The sequence below is a fragment of the Pseudophryne corroboree genome, chromosome 4 (genome assembly GCF_028390025.1).
Source record: "Pseudophryne corroboree isolate aPseCor3 chromosome 4, aPseCor3.hap2, whole genome shotgun sequence".
Taxonomy (NCBI): domain Eukaryota; kingdom Metazoa; phylum Chordata; class Amphibia; order Anura; family Myobatrachidae; genus Pseudophryne; species Pseudophryne corroboree.
The window spans coordinates 603364193-603377947 of record NC_086447.1 but is presented as its reverse complement, the minus strand read 5'-3'; positions in this window follow the sequence as shown (position 1 = coordinate 603377947).

Here is a 13755-nt window from a genome sequence, read left to right as displayed (position 1 = left end):
CTGGAACCTGGAAGACAATCATAGAAGAGAGACAAACAGGAACTAGGTTTGACAACCAAAGCACTGACGTCTTCCTTGCTCAGGCACAGCTTACTTATACCTGCAGCAAGGAAGGGGTTGGCTAGGCAATTATGCAAATCAACAATACAAACAGCAGATTGGTGGAAATGATCAGATGACAGAATCCAAGATGGCTGCGCCCATGCAGACACTTGGAGGGAAGTTTGGTTTGTAATCCATGTGGTCTGGGAAACAGTAATGGCGGCGCCGGCCACCGGAGACAGGAGACGCCAGGCTGATAGATGCACATTTAACCACGCGGGCACAGCGGAGGCCGCGGCTGATGAAAACACCACTCTGACACTCTGCATGTGGAAACTCAGGAACAGCGGAATCTGGTCCTGGAACGCTGAGCCCGCCTTAGGAGGCATCTGAAGGGTAAGTAATGGCGTCCAGATACCCGGATCGTGACAAACAGAAGACGAGTCGTCGGAACCAGCTGTGATTTTGGAATATTGAGAATCCAACCGTGCTGCCGCAACACTACCTGAGATAGTGCTACACCGACCTCCAACTGTTCTCTGGATCTTACCCTTATCAGGAGATCGTCCAAGTAAGGGATAACTAAAACTCCCTTCCTTCGAAGGAGTATCATCATTTCGGCCATTACCTTGGTAAAGACCCGGGGTGCCGTGGACCATCCAAACGGCAGCGCCTGAAACTGATAGTGACAGTTCTGTACCACAAACCTGAGGTACCCTTGGTGAGAAGGGTAAATTGGGACATGAAGGTAAGCATCCTTTATGTCCAGAGACACCATGTAGTCCCCTTCTTCCAGGTTCGCAATCACTGCTCTGAGTGACTCCATCTTGAATTTGAACTTCTGTATGTAAGTGTTCAAAGATTTTAGATTTAAAATCGGTCTCACCGAGCCGTCCGGCTTCGGTACCACAACAGTGTGGAATAATACCCCTTTCCCTGTTGCAGGAGGGGTACCTTGATTATCACCTGCTGGGAATACAGCTTGTGAATGGCTTCCAAAACTGCCTCCCTGTCGGAGGGAGACGTCGGTAAAGCCGACTTTAGGAAACGGCGAGGGGGAGACGTCTCGAATTCCAACTTGTACCCCTGAGATACCACCTGAAGGATCCAGGGGTCTACTTGCGAGTGAGCCCACTGCGCGCTGAAATTCTTGAGACGGGCCCCCACCCTGCCTGAGTCCGCTTGTAAAGCCCCAGCGTCATGCTGAGGGCTTGGCAGAGGCGGGAGAGGGCTTCTGTTCCTGGGAACTGGCTGATTTCTGCAGCCTTTTTCCTCTCCCTCTGTCACGGGGCAGAAATGAGGAACCTTTTGCCCGCTTGCCCTTATGGGAACGAAAGGACTGCGCCTGATAATACGGCGTCTTCTTATGTTGAGAGGCGACCTGGGGTAAAAACGTGGATTTCCCAGCTGTTGCCGTGGCCACCAGGTCTGAAAGACCGACCCCAAATAACTCCTCCCCTTTATAAGGCAATACTTCCATATGCCGTTTGGAATCCGCATCACCTGACCACTGTCGTGTCCATAACCCTCTTCTGGCAGAAATGGACAACGCACTTACTCTTGATGCCAGTCGGCAAATATTCCGCTGTGCATCACGCATATATAGAAATGCATCTTTTAAATGCTCTATAGGCAATAATATACTGTCCCTATCTAGGGTATCAATATTTTCAGTCAGGGAATCCGACCACGCCAACCCAGCACTGCACATCCAGGCTGAGGCGATTGCTGGTCGCAGTATAACACCAGTATGTGTGTAAATACATTTTAGGATACCCTCCTGCTTTCTATCAGCAGGATCCTTAAGGGCGGCCATCTCAGGAGAGGGTAGAGCCCTTGTTTTTACAAGCGTGTGAGCGCTTTATCCACCCTAGGGGGTGTTTCCCAACGCACCCTAACCTCTGGCGGGAAAGGATATAATGCCAATAACTGTTTAGAAATTATCAGTTTTTATCGGGGGAAACCCACGCTTCATCACACACCTCATTTAATTTCTCAGATTCAGGAAAACTACAGGTAGTTTTTCCTCGCCGAACATAATACCCCTTTTGGTGGTACTCGTATTATCAGAAATGTGTAAAACATTTTTCATTGCCTCAATCATGTAACGTGTGGCCCTACTGGAAGTCACATTTGTCTCTTCACCGTCGACACTTGAGTCAGTATCCGTGTCGGCGTCTGTATCTGCCATCTGAGGTAACGGGCGCTTTAGAGCCCCTGACGGCCTATGAGACGTCTGGACAGGCACAAGCTGAGTAGCCGGCTGTCTCATGTCAACCACTATCTTTTGTAAAGAGCTGACACTGTTAATTCCTTCCAACAGTTCACCCACTCAGGTGTCGACCCCCTAGGGGGTGACATTCCTATTACAGGCAATTTGCTCCGCCTCCACATCATTTTCCTCCTCATACATGTCGACACAAACGTACCGACACACAGCACACACACAGGGAATGCTCTGATAGAGGACAGGACCCCACTAGCCCTTTGGGGAGACAGAGGGAGAGTTTGCCAGCACACACCAGAGCGCTATATATATATATATATACAGGGATAACCTTATATAAGTGTTTTTCCCCTTATAATAAGATTTTACTTACCGATAAATCTATTTCTCATAGTCCGTAGTGGATGCTGGGGACTCCGTCAGGACCATGGGGAATAGCGGCTCCGCAGGAGACAGGGCACAAAAGCAAGCTTTTAGGATCACATGGTGTGTACTGGCTCCTCCCCCTATGACCCTCCTCCAAGACTCAGTTAGGTACTGTGCCCGGACGAGCGTACACAATAAGGAAGGATCTTGAATCCCGGGTAAGACTCATACCAGCCACACCAATCACACCGTACAACTTGTGATTTGAACCCAATTAACAGTATGATAACAATGAAGTAGCCTCTAAAAAAGATGGCTCACAACAATAATAACCCGATTTTCTTGTAACAATAACTATGTACAAGTAATGCAGACAATCCGCACTTGGGATGGGCGCCCAGCATCCACTACGGACTATGAGAAATAGATTTATCGGTAAGTAAAATCTTATTTTCTCTAACGTCCTAGTGGATGCTGGGGACTCCGTCAGGACCATGGGGATTATACCAAAGCTCCCAAACGGGCGGGAGAGTGCGGATGACTCTGCAGCACCGAATGAGAGAACTCCAGGTCCTCCTCAGCCAGGGTATCAAATTTGTAGAATTTAGCAAACGTGTTTGCCCCTGACCAAGTAGCTGCTCGGCAAAGTTGTAAAGCCAAGACCCCTCGGGCAGCCGCCCAAGATGAGCCCACCTTCCTTGTGGAATGGGCATTTACAGATTTTGGCTGTGGCAGGCCTGCCACAGAATGTGCAAGCTGAATTGTACTACAAATCCAACGAGCAATAGTCTGCTTAGAAGCAGGAGCACCCAGCTTTTTTGGGTGCCTACAATATAAACAGCAAGTCAGACTTTCTGACTCCAGCCGTCCTGGAATTATATATATATATATATATATATATATATATATATATATATATATATATATATATATATATATTTTCAGGGCCCTGACAACGTCTAGCAACTTGGAGTCCTCCAAGTCCCTAGTAGCCGCAGGCACCACAATAGGTTGTTTCAGGTGAAACGCTGACACCACCTTAGGAAGAAACTGGGGACGAGTCCGCAGTTCTGCCCTGTCCGAATGGAAAATCAAATATGGGCTTTTGTAAGACAAAGCCGCCAATTTTGACAATCGCCTGGCCGAGGCCAGGGCCAACAGCATGGTCACTTTCCATGTGAGATATTTCAAATCCACAGATTTGAGTGGTTCAAACCAATATGATTTGAGGAATCCCAACACTACGTTGAGATCCCACGGTGCCACTGGAGGCACACAAGGGCTGTATATGCAATACTCCCTTGACAAACGTCTGGACTTCAGGAACTGAAGCCAATTCTTTCTGGAAGAAAATCTATAGGGCCGAAACTTGAACCTTAATGGACCCCAATTTGAGGCTCATAGACACTCCTGTTTGCAGGAAGTGCAGAAATCGACCTAGTTGAAATTTTTTCGTGGGGCCCTCCTGGCCTCACCCACGCAACATATTTTTACCACATGTGGTGATAACGTTGTGCGGTCACCTCCTTCCTGGCTTTGACCAGGGTAGGTATGACCTCTTCCGGAATGCCTTTTCCCTTAGGATCCGGCGTTCAAACCGCCATGCCGTCAAACGCAGTCGCGGTAAGTCTTGGAACAGACAAGGTCCCTGCTGGAGCAGGTCCTTTCTTAAAGGCCGATGCCACGGTTCCTCTTGGAACAGACATGGTACTTGCTGAAAGCAAATCCCTTCTTAGCTCCCGAGGCCATTAGTCCTCTGTGAGCATCTCTTGAAGTTCCGGTTACCAAGTCCCTCTTGGCCAATCCGGAGCCACGAGTATAGTTCTTACTCCTCTATGTCTTATAATTCTCAATACCTTGGTTATGAGAAGCAGAGAAGGGAACACATACACCGACTGTTACACCCACGGTGTTACCAGGACGTCCACAGCTATCGCCTGAAGGTCTCGTGACCTGGCGCAATACCTGTCCCATTTTTTTGTTCGGGCGGGACGCCATCATGTCCACCTTTGGTCTTTCTCAACGGTTCACAATCATGCGGAAAACTTCCCGATGAAGTTCCCACTCTCCCGGGTGGAGGTCATGCCTGCTGAGGAAGTCTGCTTCCCAGTCGTCCACTCCCGGAATGAACACTGCTGACAGTGCTATCACATGATTTTCCGCCTAGTGAAAAATCCTTGCAGTTTTGCCACTGCCCTCCTGCTTCTTGTGCCGCCCTTTCTGTTTACGTGGGCGACTGCCGTGATGTTATCCCACTGGATCAATACCGGCTGACCTTGAAGCAGAGGTCTTGCTAAGCTTAGAGCATTATAAATTTGCTCTTAGCTCCAGTATATTTATGTGGAGAGAATTCTCCAGACTTGATCACACTCCTTGTGTGACTGCTCCCCAGCCTCTCAGGCTGGCCTCCGTGGTCACGAGCATCCAATCCTGAATGCCGAATCTGCGGCCCTCTAGAAGATGAGCACTCTGTAATCACCACAGGAGAGACACCCTTGTCCTTGGATATAGGGTTATCCGCTGATGCATCTGAAGATGCGATCCGGACCATTTGTCCAGCAGATCCCACTGAAGAGTTCTTGCGTGAAATCTGCCGAATGGAAGCGCTTCGTAATAAGCCACCATTTTTACCAGGACTCTTGTGCAATGATGCACTGACACTTTTCCTGGTTTTAGGAGGATCCCGATTAGCTCGGATAACTCCCTGGCTTTCTCCTCTGGGAGAAACACCTTTTCCTGGACTGTGTCCAGAATCATCCCTAGGACCAGCAGACGTGTCGTCGGAACAACTGCGGTTTTGGAATATTTAGAATCCACCCGTGTTGTCGTAGAACTACTTGAGATAGTGCTACTCCGACCTCTAACTGTTCTCTGGACCTTGTTCTTATCAGGAGGTCGTCCATTTTCTTTGAAGACGAATCCTCCTTTCGGTCATTACCTTGGTAAGGACCCGGGGTGCCTTGGACAATCCAACGGCATCGTCTTGAAACTGATAGTGACAGTTCTGTACCACGAACCTGAGGTACCCTTGGTGAGAAAAGGCAAATTTTGGGACATGGAGGTAAGCATCCCTGATGTCCCGGGACACCATATAGTCCCCTTGTTCTTTGCTATCACTGCTCTGAGTGACTCCATCTGGATTTGAACCCTTGTAAGTGTTCAAATTTTTCAGATTTAGAATAGGTCTCACCTAGCCTTCAGTACCACCATATAGTGTGGAGTAATACCCCTTTCCTTGTTGTCGGAGGGGTAAATTTATTATCACCTGCTGGGAATACAGCTTGTGAATTGTTTTCAATACTGCCTCCCTGTCGGAGGGAGACATTGGTACAGCAGACTACAGGAACCTGCGAGGGGGGAAACCTCTCGACATTCCAATCTGTACCCCTTGGATACTACTTGTAGGATCCAGGGGTCCTGTACGGTCCCAGCGTCATGCTGAGAACTTGGTAGAAGCGGTGGAGGGCTTCTGTTCCTGGGAATGGGCTGCCTGCTGCAGTCTTCTTCCCTTTCCTCTATCCCTGGGCAGATATGACTCTTATAGGGACGAAAGGACTGAGGCTGAAAAGACGGTGTCTTTTTCTGCAGAGATGTGACTTAGGGTAAAAAACGGTGGATTTTCCAGCAGTTGCCCTGGCCACCAGGTCCCATGGACCGACCCCAAATAACTCCTCCCCTTTATACGGCAATACATCTTTGTGCCGTTTGGAATCTGCATCACCTGACCACTGTCGTGTCCATAAACATCTTCTTGCAGATATGGACATCGCATTTACTCTTGATGCCAGAGTGCAAATATCCCTCTGTGCATCTCGCATATATAGAAATGCATCCTTTAAATGCTCTATAGTCAATAAAATACTGTCCCTGTCAAAGGTATCAATATTTTTAGTCAGGGAATCCGACCAAGCCACCTCAGCTCTGCACATCCAGGCTGAGGCGATCGCTGGTCGCAGTATAACACCAGCATGTGTGTGTATACTTTTTAGGATATTTTTCAGCCTCCTATCAGCTGGCTCCTTAAGTACGGCCCTATCCGTAGATGGTACCGCCACTTGTTCTGATAAGCGTGTGAGCGCCTTATCCACCCTGAGGGGTGTTTCCCACCGCGCCTTAACTTCTGGCGGGAAAGGGTATACCGCCAATAATTTTCTATCGGGGGAAACCCACGCATCATCACACACTTCATTTAATTTATCTGATTCAGGAAAAACTACAGGTAGTTTTTTCACCTCACACATAATACCCTTTTTTGTGGTACTTGGAGTATCAGAAATATGTAACACCTCCTTCATTGCCCTTAACGTGTGGCCCTAAAAGAAAATACGTTTGTTTCTTCACCGTCGACACTGAAATCAGTGTCCGTGTCTGGGTCTGTGTCGACCGACTGAGGTAAATGGGCATTTTACAGCCCCTGACGGTGTTTGAGACGCCTGGACAGATACTAATTTGTTCGCCGGCCCTCTCATGTCGTCAACCGGCTTGCAGCGTGTTGACATTGTCACGTAATTTCCATAAATAAGCCATCCATTCCGGTGTCGACTCCCTAGAGAGTGACATCACCATTACAGGCAATTTGCTCCGCCTCCTCACCAATATTTTCCTCATACATGTCGACACACACGTACCGACATACAGCACACACATAGGGAATGCTCTGATAGAGGACAGGATCCACTAGCCCTTTGGGGAGACAGAGGGAGAGTTTGCCAGCACACACCAAAACGCTATAATTATCCAGGGACAACCTTTATATAAGTGTTCCTCCCTTATAGCATTTTAATATATATACATATCGCCAAATCAGTGCCCCCCCTCTCTGTTTTAACCCTGTTTCTGTAGTGCAGTGCAGGGGAGAGCATGGGAGCCTTCCCACCAGCCTTTCTGTGAGGGAAAATGGCGCTGTGTGCTGAGGAGAATAGGCCCCGCCCCCTTTTCGGCGGGCTTCTTCTCCGGAGTTTTAGATATCTGGCAGGGGTTAAATACATCCATATAGCCTCAAGGGCTATATGTGATGTATTTTTCGCCATACAGGTATTATACATTGCTGCCCAGGGCGCCCCCCCCCAGCGCCCTGCACCCTCCGTGACCGCTGTGTGAAGTGTGCTGACAACAATGGCGCACAGCTGCAGTGCTGTGCGCTACCTGATGAAGACTGAGAGTCTTCTGCCGCCTGGTTCCGGACCTCTTCATCTTCAGCGTCTGCAAGGGGGGTCGGCGGCGCGGCTCCGGGACGAACCCCAGGGCGAGCCCTGTGTTCCGACTCCCTCTGGAGCTATGTCCAGTAGCCTAAGAATCCAATCCATCCTGCACGCAGGTGAGTTGAAAATCTCTCCCCTAAGTCCCTCGATGCAGTGAGCCTGTTGCCAGCAGGACTCACTGAAAATAAAGAACCTAAAAACTTTTTCTAAGTAACTCTTTAAGAGAGCCACCTAGATTGCACCCTTCTCGGCCGGGCACAAAAACCTAACTGAGGCTTGGAGGAGGGTCATAGGGGGAGGAGCCAGTACACACCATGTGATCCTAAAAGCTTGCTTTTGTGCCCTGTCTCCTGCGGAGCCGCTATTCCCCATGGTCCTGACCGAGTCCCCAGCATCCACTAGGACGTTAGAGAAAGCTGCTGTATTGTTAATACTGCGCCTAATATTGTGCCCCCCTCTCTTTTTTTAACCCTTTCTGTAGTGTAGAGACTGCAGGGGAGAGCCAGGGAGCTTCCCTCCAACGGAGCTGTGAGGGAAAATGGCGCCAGTGTGCTGAGGAGATAGGCTCCGCCCCTTTTTCGCGGACTTTTCTCCTGCTTTTTTATGGATTTTGGCAGGGGTTAAAATTCATCCCTATAGCCCTGGGGGCTATATGTGATGTATTTTCGCCAGCCAAGGTGTTTTAATTGCTGCTCAGGGCGCCCCCCCTAGCGCCCTGCACCCTCAGTGACCGAAGTGTGAAGTGTGCTGAGGAGCAATGGCGCACAGCTGCAGTGCTGTGCGCTACCTTGGTGAAGACAGGATGTCTTCTGCCGCCGATTTTCCGGACCTCTTCTTGCTTCTGGCTCTGTAAGGGGGCCGGCGGCGCGGCTCTGGGACCGGACTCCATGGCTGGGCCTGTGTTCGATCCCTCTGGAGCTAATGGTGTCCAGTAGCCTAAGAAGCCCAATCCACTCTGCACGCAGGTGAGTTCGCTTCTTCTCCCCTTAGTCCCTCGATGCAGTGAGCCTGTTGCCAGCAGGTCTCACTGAAAATAAAAAACCTAAACTAAACTTTTCACTAAGCAGCTCAGGAGAGCCACCTAGTGTGCACCCTTCTCGTTCGGGCAAAAAAATCTAACTGAGGCTTGGAGGAGGGTCATAGGGGGAGGAGCCAGTGCACACCAGGTAGTCCTAAAGCTTTACTTTTGTGCCCAGTCTCCTGCGGAGCCGCTATCCCCCATGGTCCTTACGGAGTCCCCAGCATCCACTAGGACGTCAGAGAAAAATCCATTAGTATGTGACTGTAGACACAGTATAAAACACCGGTGGATAAATCGTATTATGTGACTGAGTACTCAGTAGAATACACGTAATAGATAAATACTGTGACGCACTATATATATGACCTTGACGCACCTAGTCCCCTAGGGTACAGAATATAGTGATAGGTATACCTGGGAAACACTGAAAGTGAAACCACCCAGCAGATACAGGCACACACAGTCACAGGCAATGCAGATAATTATTTTGACAATAAAACTGCAATGGACTAGTATCTGCACAGATATCTCTATCTATCTATCTATCTATATATACAGCTACCAATTGGACCGGCACTCCCACACCGATAACCAGCTGCCCTGGTGCCCTCTGAAATGGATTCAATAGCATACAGGTAGAAAATAATCAGCAGCACTCAGGGTCTCTTCAATAAAAGAAACGGTGTATTGAAACGATCACTGCATTGTCCAACGTTTCGGGACTGGCACGTCCCTTTGTCAAGGTGAGTTTCAATACACCGTTTCTTTTATTGAAGAGACCCTGAGTGCCGCTGATTATTTTCTACCTGTATGCTATATATATATATATATATATATATATATATATATATATATATATATATATATATATATATATATATATATATATATATTGTAACACTGTAGGGGTGCAAGGCGCCTTTTCCTGGGGAATATGGCCGCACGCAGCAGCTGAGGAACAACACAAGTCCAGTTTCTGGTACAACTGACCCCGGCCAGTTTTATTGAAACAGAAAATAAAACAAACCCCAAAATAAAAATACCTTGCCTGTCCGGCACTAACTAAACATAAGATATTCCTAACTGTCACTAAACAAAACACAGAGTTCTTCAGTACATACTGTATAGCTTACTTGCATCAGAAAACGTGTCTCTCACACACAGATCCTCCAGCCTTCCCAGGCAGTCTGCCCATACTAATCAGGTTAGAAGCACTATAACACTCTTACACAGCTGAAACCCTGATTAGCCTTCTGTGAGGCCAAAGACCCGAACTGGGCCCAATGTCTAGAACTCGCCTTATCTCTCTCTCAGAGCCTTTACCCAGCTTTTACAGCAAACTGAAAAGGTTCAGACAAAACAAAAAGCATTTTTCCTAGAAGTTAACATTTTCTAAAACATGTAAGACAAGAACCTGGGACAAATATACCTGCCCTCAAACACTATCCCAGTGTTCTTGTCACATATCCCCCTCCCCTGTTTCGACCTAGGGGCCGGAACACTTGTAGCCCCCAAACAGAAGATGCGAGACAATGCATCTGCGTTGGCCAATTGTGTTCCCGGTCTATGTTCAACAGTAAACTTAAAATCCTGCAACGCTAGAAACCATCTAGTTACCCGAGCATTCTTGCCTCTATTTACATACATCCATTTTAAAGGGGCATGATCCGTCACTAGTCTGAATTGTCTACCCAAGAGGTAATATCTCAAGGTATCTAGTGCCCACTTAATGGCCAAAGCCTCCTTTTCCACAATGGCATACCTTTTTTCATGCTCATTGAGTTTCCTACTCAAATAAATGATAGGGTGTTCGTCCCCATCTCTGGTTTGGGACAGCACAGCACCTATCCCTACCTCTGAGGCATCTGTCTGTACCACAAATTCTTTTGAAAAATCTGGTGTTATCAACACCGGTTGTGAACACAAAGCCACTTTTAACGCTTGGAACGCCTTTTCTGCATCAGGGTTCCATTTCACCACATTTGACTGCTTCCCTTTGGTAAGGTCTGACAACGGCACCGCTGTGGTCGCAAAATTGGGAATAAACCGTCTATAGTACCCAGTAATTCCCAAAAAAGCCCTTACCTGTTTTTTATTCACTGGACGAGGCCAGTTTTGAATAGCATCAACTTTATTCAATTGGGGCCTAATCAGACCTCTGCCTATGGTGAAGCCCAAGTATTTGACCTCCTCCATTGCGAGGCAGCACTTCTTTGGGTTAGCAGTTAACCCTGCCTCTCTGATTGAATCCAGTACTGCTTGTACTTTAACCAAATGGGACCCCCAGTCTTTACTGTGAATTACCACATCATCCAAATAGGCAGCTGCATATTTTCTATGGGGCCTCAAAATTTTATCCATCGCCCGTTGAAAGGTTGCTGGAGCCCCATGCAACCCAAAGGGTAACATCTTATACTGGTACAGCCCCTCCGGAACCGAAAAGGCTGTTTTTTCTTTGGCGCTATCAGATAAAGGTATTTGCCAGTAACCTTTGGTCAGGTCCAATGTGGTGAGAAACCTGGCTGTTCCCAGCCTTTCTACAAGCTCATCCACACGGGGCATGGGGTATGCGTCAAACTTGGACACCTCATTTAACTTACGAAAGTCATTACAGAAGCGTATGCTACCGTCGGGCTTCGGGATGAGCACTATGGGACTGGACCACTCACTGTTAGACTCCTCTATGACTCCAAGTTCTAACATGGTTTTAACTTCTTTAGAAATAGCTTCTCACTGAGCTTCAGGAATCCTATATGGCTTTAAATGAACCCTGACCCCTGGTTCTGTGACAATGTCATGTTTTATTATGGTCGTTCGGCCAGGCAGCTCTGAAAATACCTCCCTATTTTGGATGAGAAATTCTTTAACCTGATTGTTCTGATCAGCTGATAATGTCTCTGACACCTTCACTGCGGGAAGCAACCGGGGTGAAGACACCGAAGGGCAAGGCTCCGCTGACAGAGACAACCTATCTTTCCAGGGTTTGATTAAGTTAACATGGTAGATCTGTTCGGGTTTTCTCTTTCCCGGCTGGTATACTTTGTAATTAACCTCATTCACTTTTTCCCTAATCTCAAATGGACCCTGCCATTTAGCTAGGAATTTGCTTTCCACAGTGGGTACCAAAACAAGAACTCTATCTCCAGGAGCAAATTCCCGTATCTTGGCACTCCGGTTATAGACCCTCTGTTGAGCACTTTGGGCCTGTTCCATGTGCTCTCTGACAACAGGTACCACGGCTGCAATCCTATCCTGCATTTGTGTTACATGCTCAATAACGCTTCTATAAGGAGTGGGCTGTCCTTCCCACGTCTCTTTGGCAATATCCAACAGCCCTCTGGGGTGTCTACCATACAACAAATCAAATGGAGAAAACCCCGTAGAGGACTGAGGAACTTCTCTGATGGCCATTAACAAGTAGGGCAACAAACAATCCCAGTTTTTCCCATCTCTCTCAACAACCTTTTTTAACATACTTTTTAATGTTTTATTAAACCTTTCCACCAACCCGTCAGTTTGGGGATGGTAGATGGACGTCCTGAGGTGAGTGACCTTAAATAACTTGCACAATTCTTTCATGATCCTTGACATAAATGGAGTACCTTGGTCAGTCAAAATTTCTTTTGGTATTCCCACTCTACTAAATACCTGCACCAGCTCCCTAGCTATCGCCTTGGTTGTGATAGTGCGTAAAGGGACAGCCTCAGGATATCGAGTGGCATAGTCCATAATTACCAGGATATACTGATGGCCCCGAGCAGACTTTAACAAGGGCCCCACGAGATCCATGGCTATTCTGTCAAACGGGACCTCTATAATAGGCATGGGAACTAGTGGGCTCCTGAAATGGGGTCTAGGGGCATGATACTGGCATTCAGGACAGGAAGAACAATATTCAGACACTTCTTTATAAACCCCTGGCCAAAAGAACCTTTGTAAAACTCTTTCAGTGATTTTTTCTGCCCCTAAATGTCCTGCGGTAACGTGACTATGAGCTAAATCTAGTACCGTTCTCCGATAAGGCTGGGGAACTACCAACTGTTCCACCACATCCTCACCCCTTTTGACAATGTGGTACAAGAGCTCATTACAGATGGCCATGTGGGGATACGTAACCCTGTCACCTGGTACCACAGGTTCCCCATTAACAATCTTAACATTCTCTCTAGCCTTTATTAAGGTAGGATCCTTTAACTGTTCAGACGCAAACAGATCCTTCTTTACCTCCAGGTCAGGCACGCTTTCAGTTCTAATTACTATGTCTCTGTTCCCAGCAAGAGGGTCCTCACTGGACTCCCCATCTGTCACTTCCCCAGCCAAACTAGCAAAAGGCAAAGGGCCAGAAAGTTCCGAAGACCCACGTACATCCATAAAATCACCGGTATTATCAACTGGCTTTTTACTTCTCACATCTGTAGATAACCGTGATTCCCACAGTTTCCAAAAATGAGGAAAATCCCTCCCTATTATGGCCTCATGCACCAAGGTAGGGACCAGTCCCACTTTAACTATTGCTGACCCACAACAAGTTTCTATATTCACCTCAGCAGTGGCATAATGTTGGGTATCCCCATGTATGCAAGTTACCCCAATAGGTATTTGCTGGACCTTTAAGGGGTTCACTAACCCAGCTTTCACGAGGGTAACTAAACTTCCTGAATCTAGCAAGGCCTCTACCCGGTTACCCTCTAAGAACACATCACACATTTGTTTTTCCAGCTCAGGTGAAGGTACCACAGTACAGGCTAACCTAGCAAAGAAAGACATTCTGCGACATTCAAAGGCAGCATCACATTGCATGGGTTCTTGCGTGACTGGGCAATTGGCAATAACATGACCTGGCATACCACACCTAAAACATTTAATCACACGATTATCAACCCGTTTGGGCAGCATAG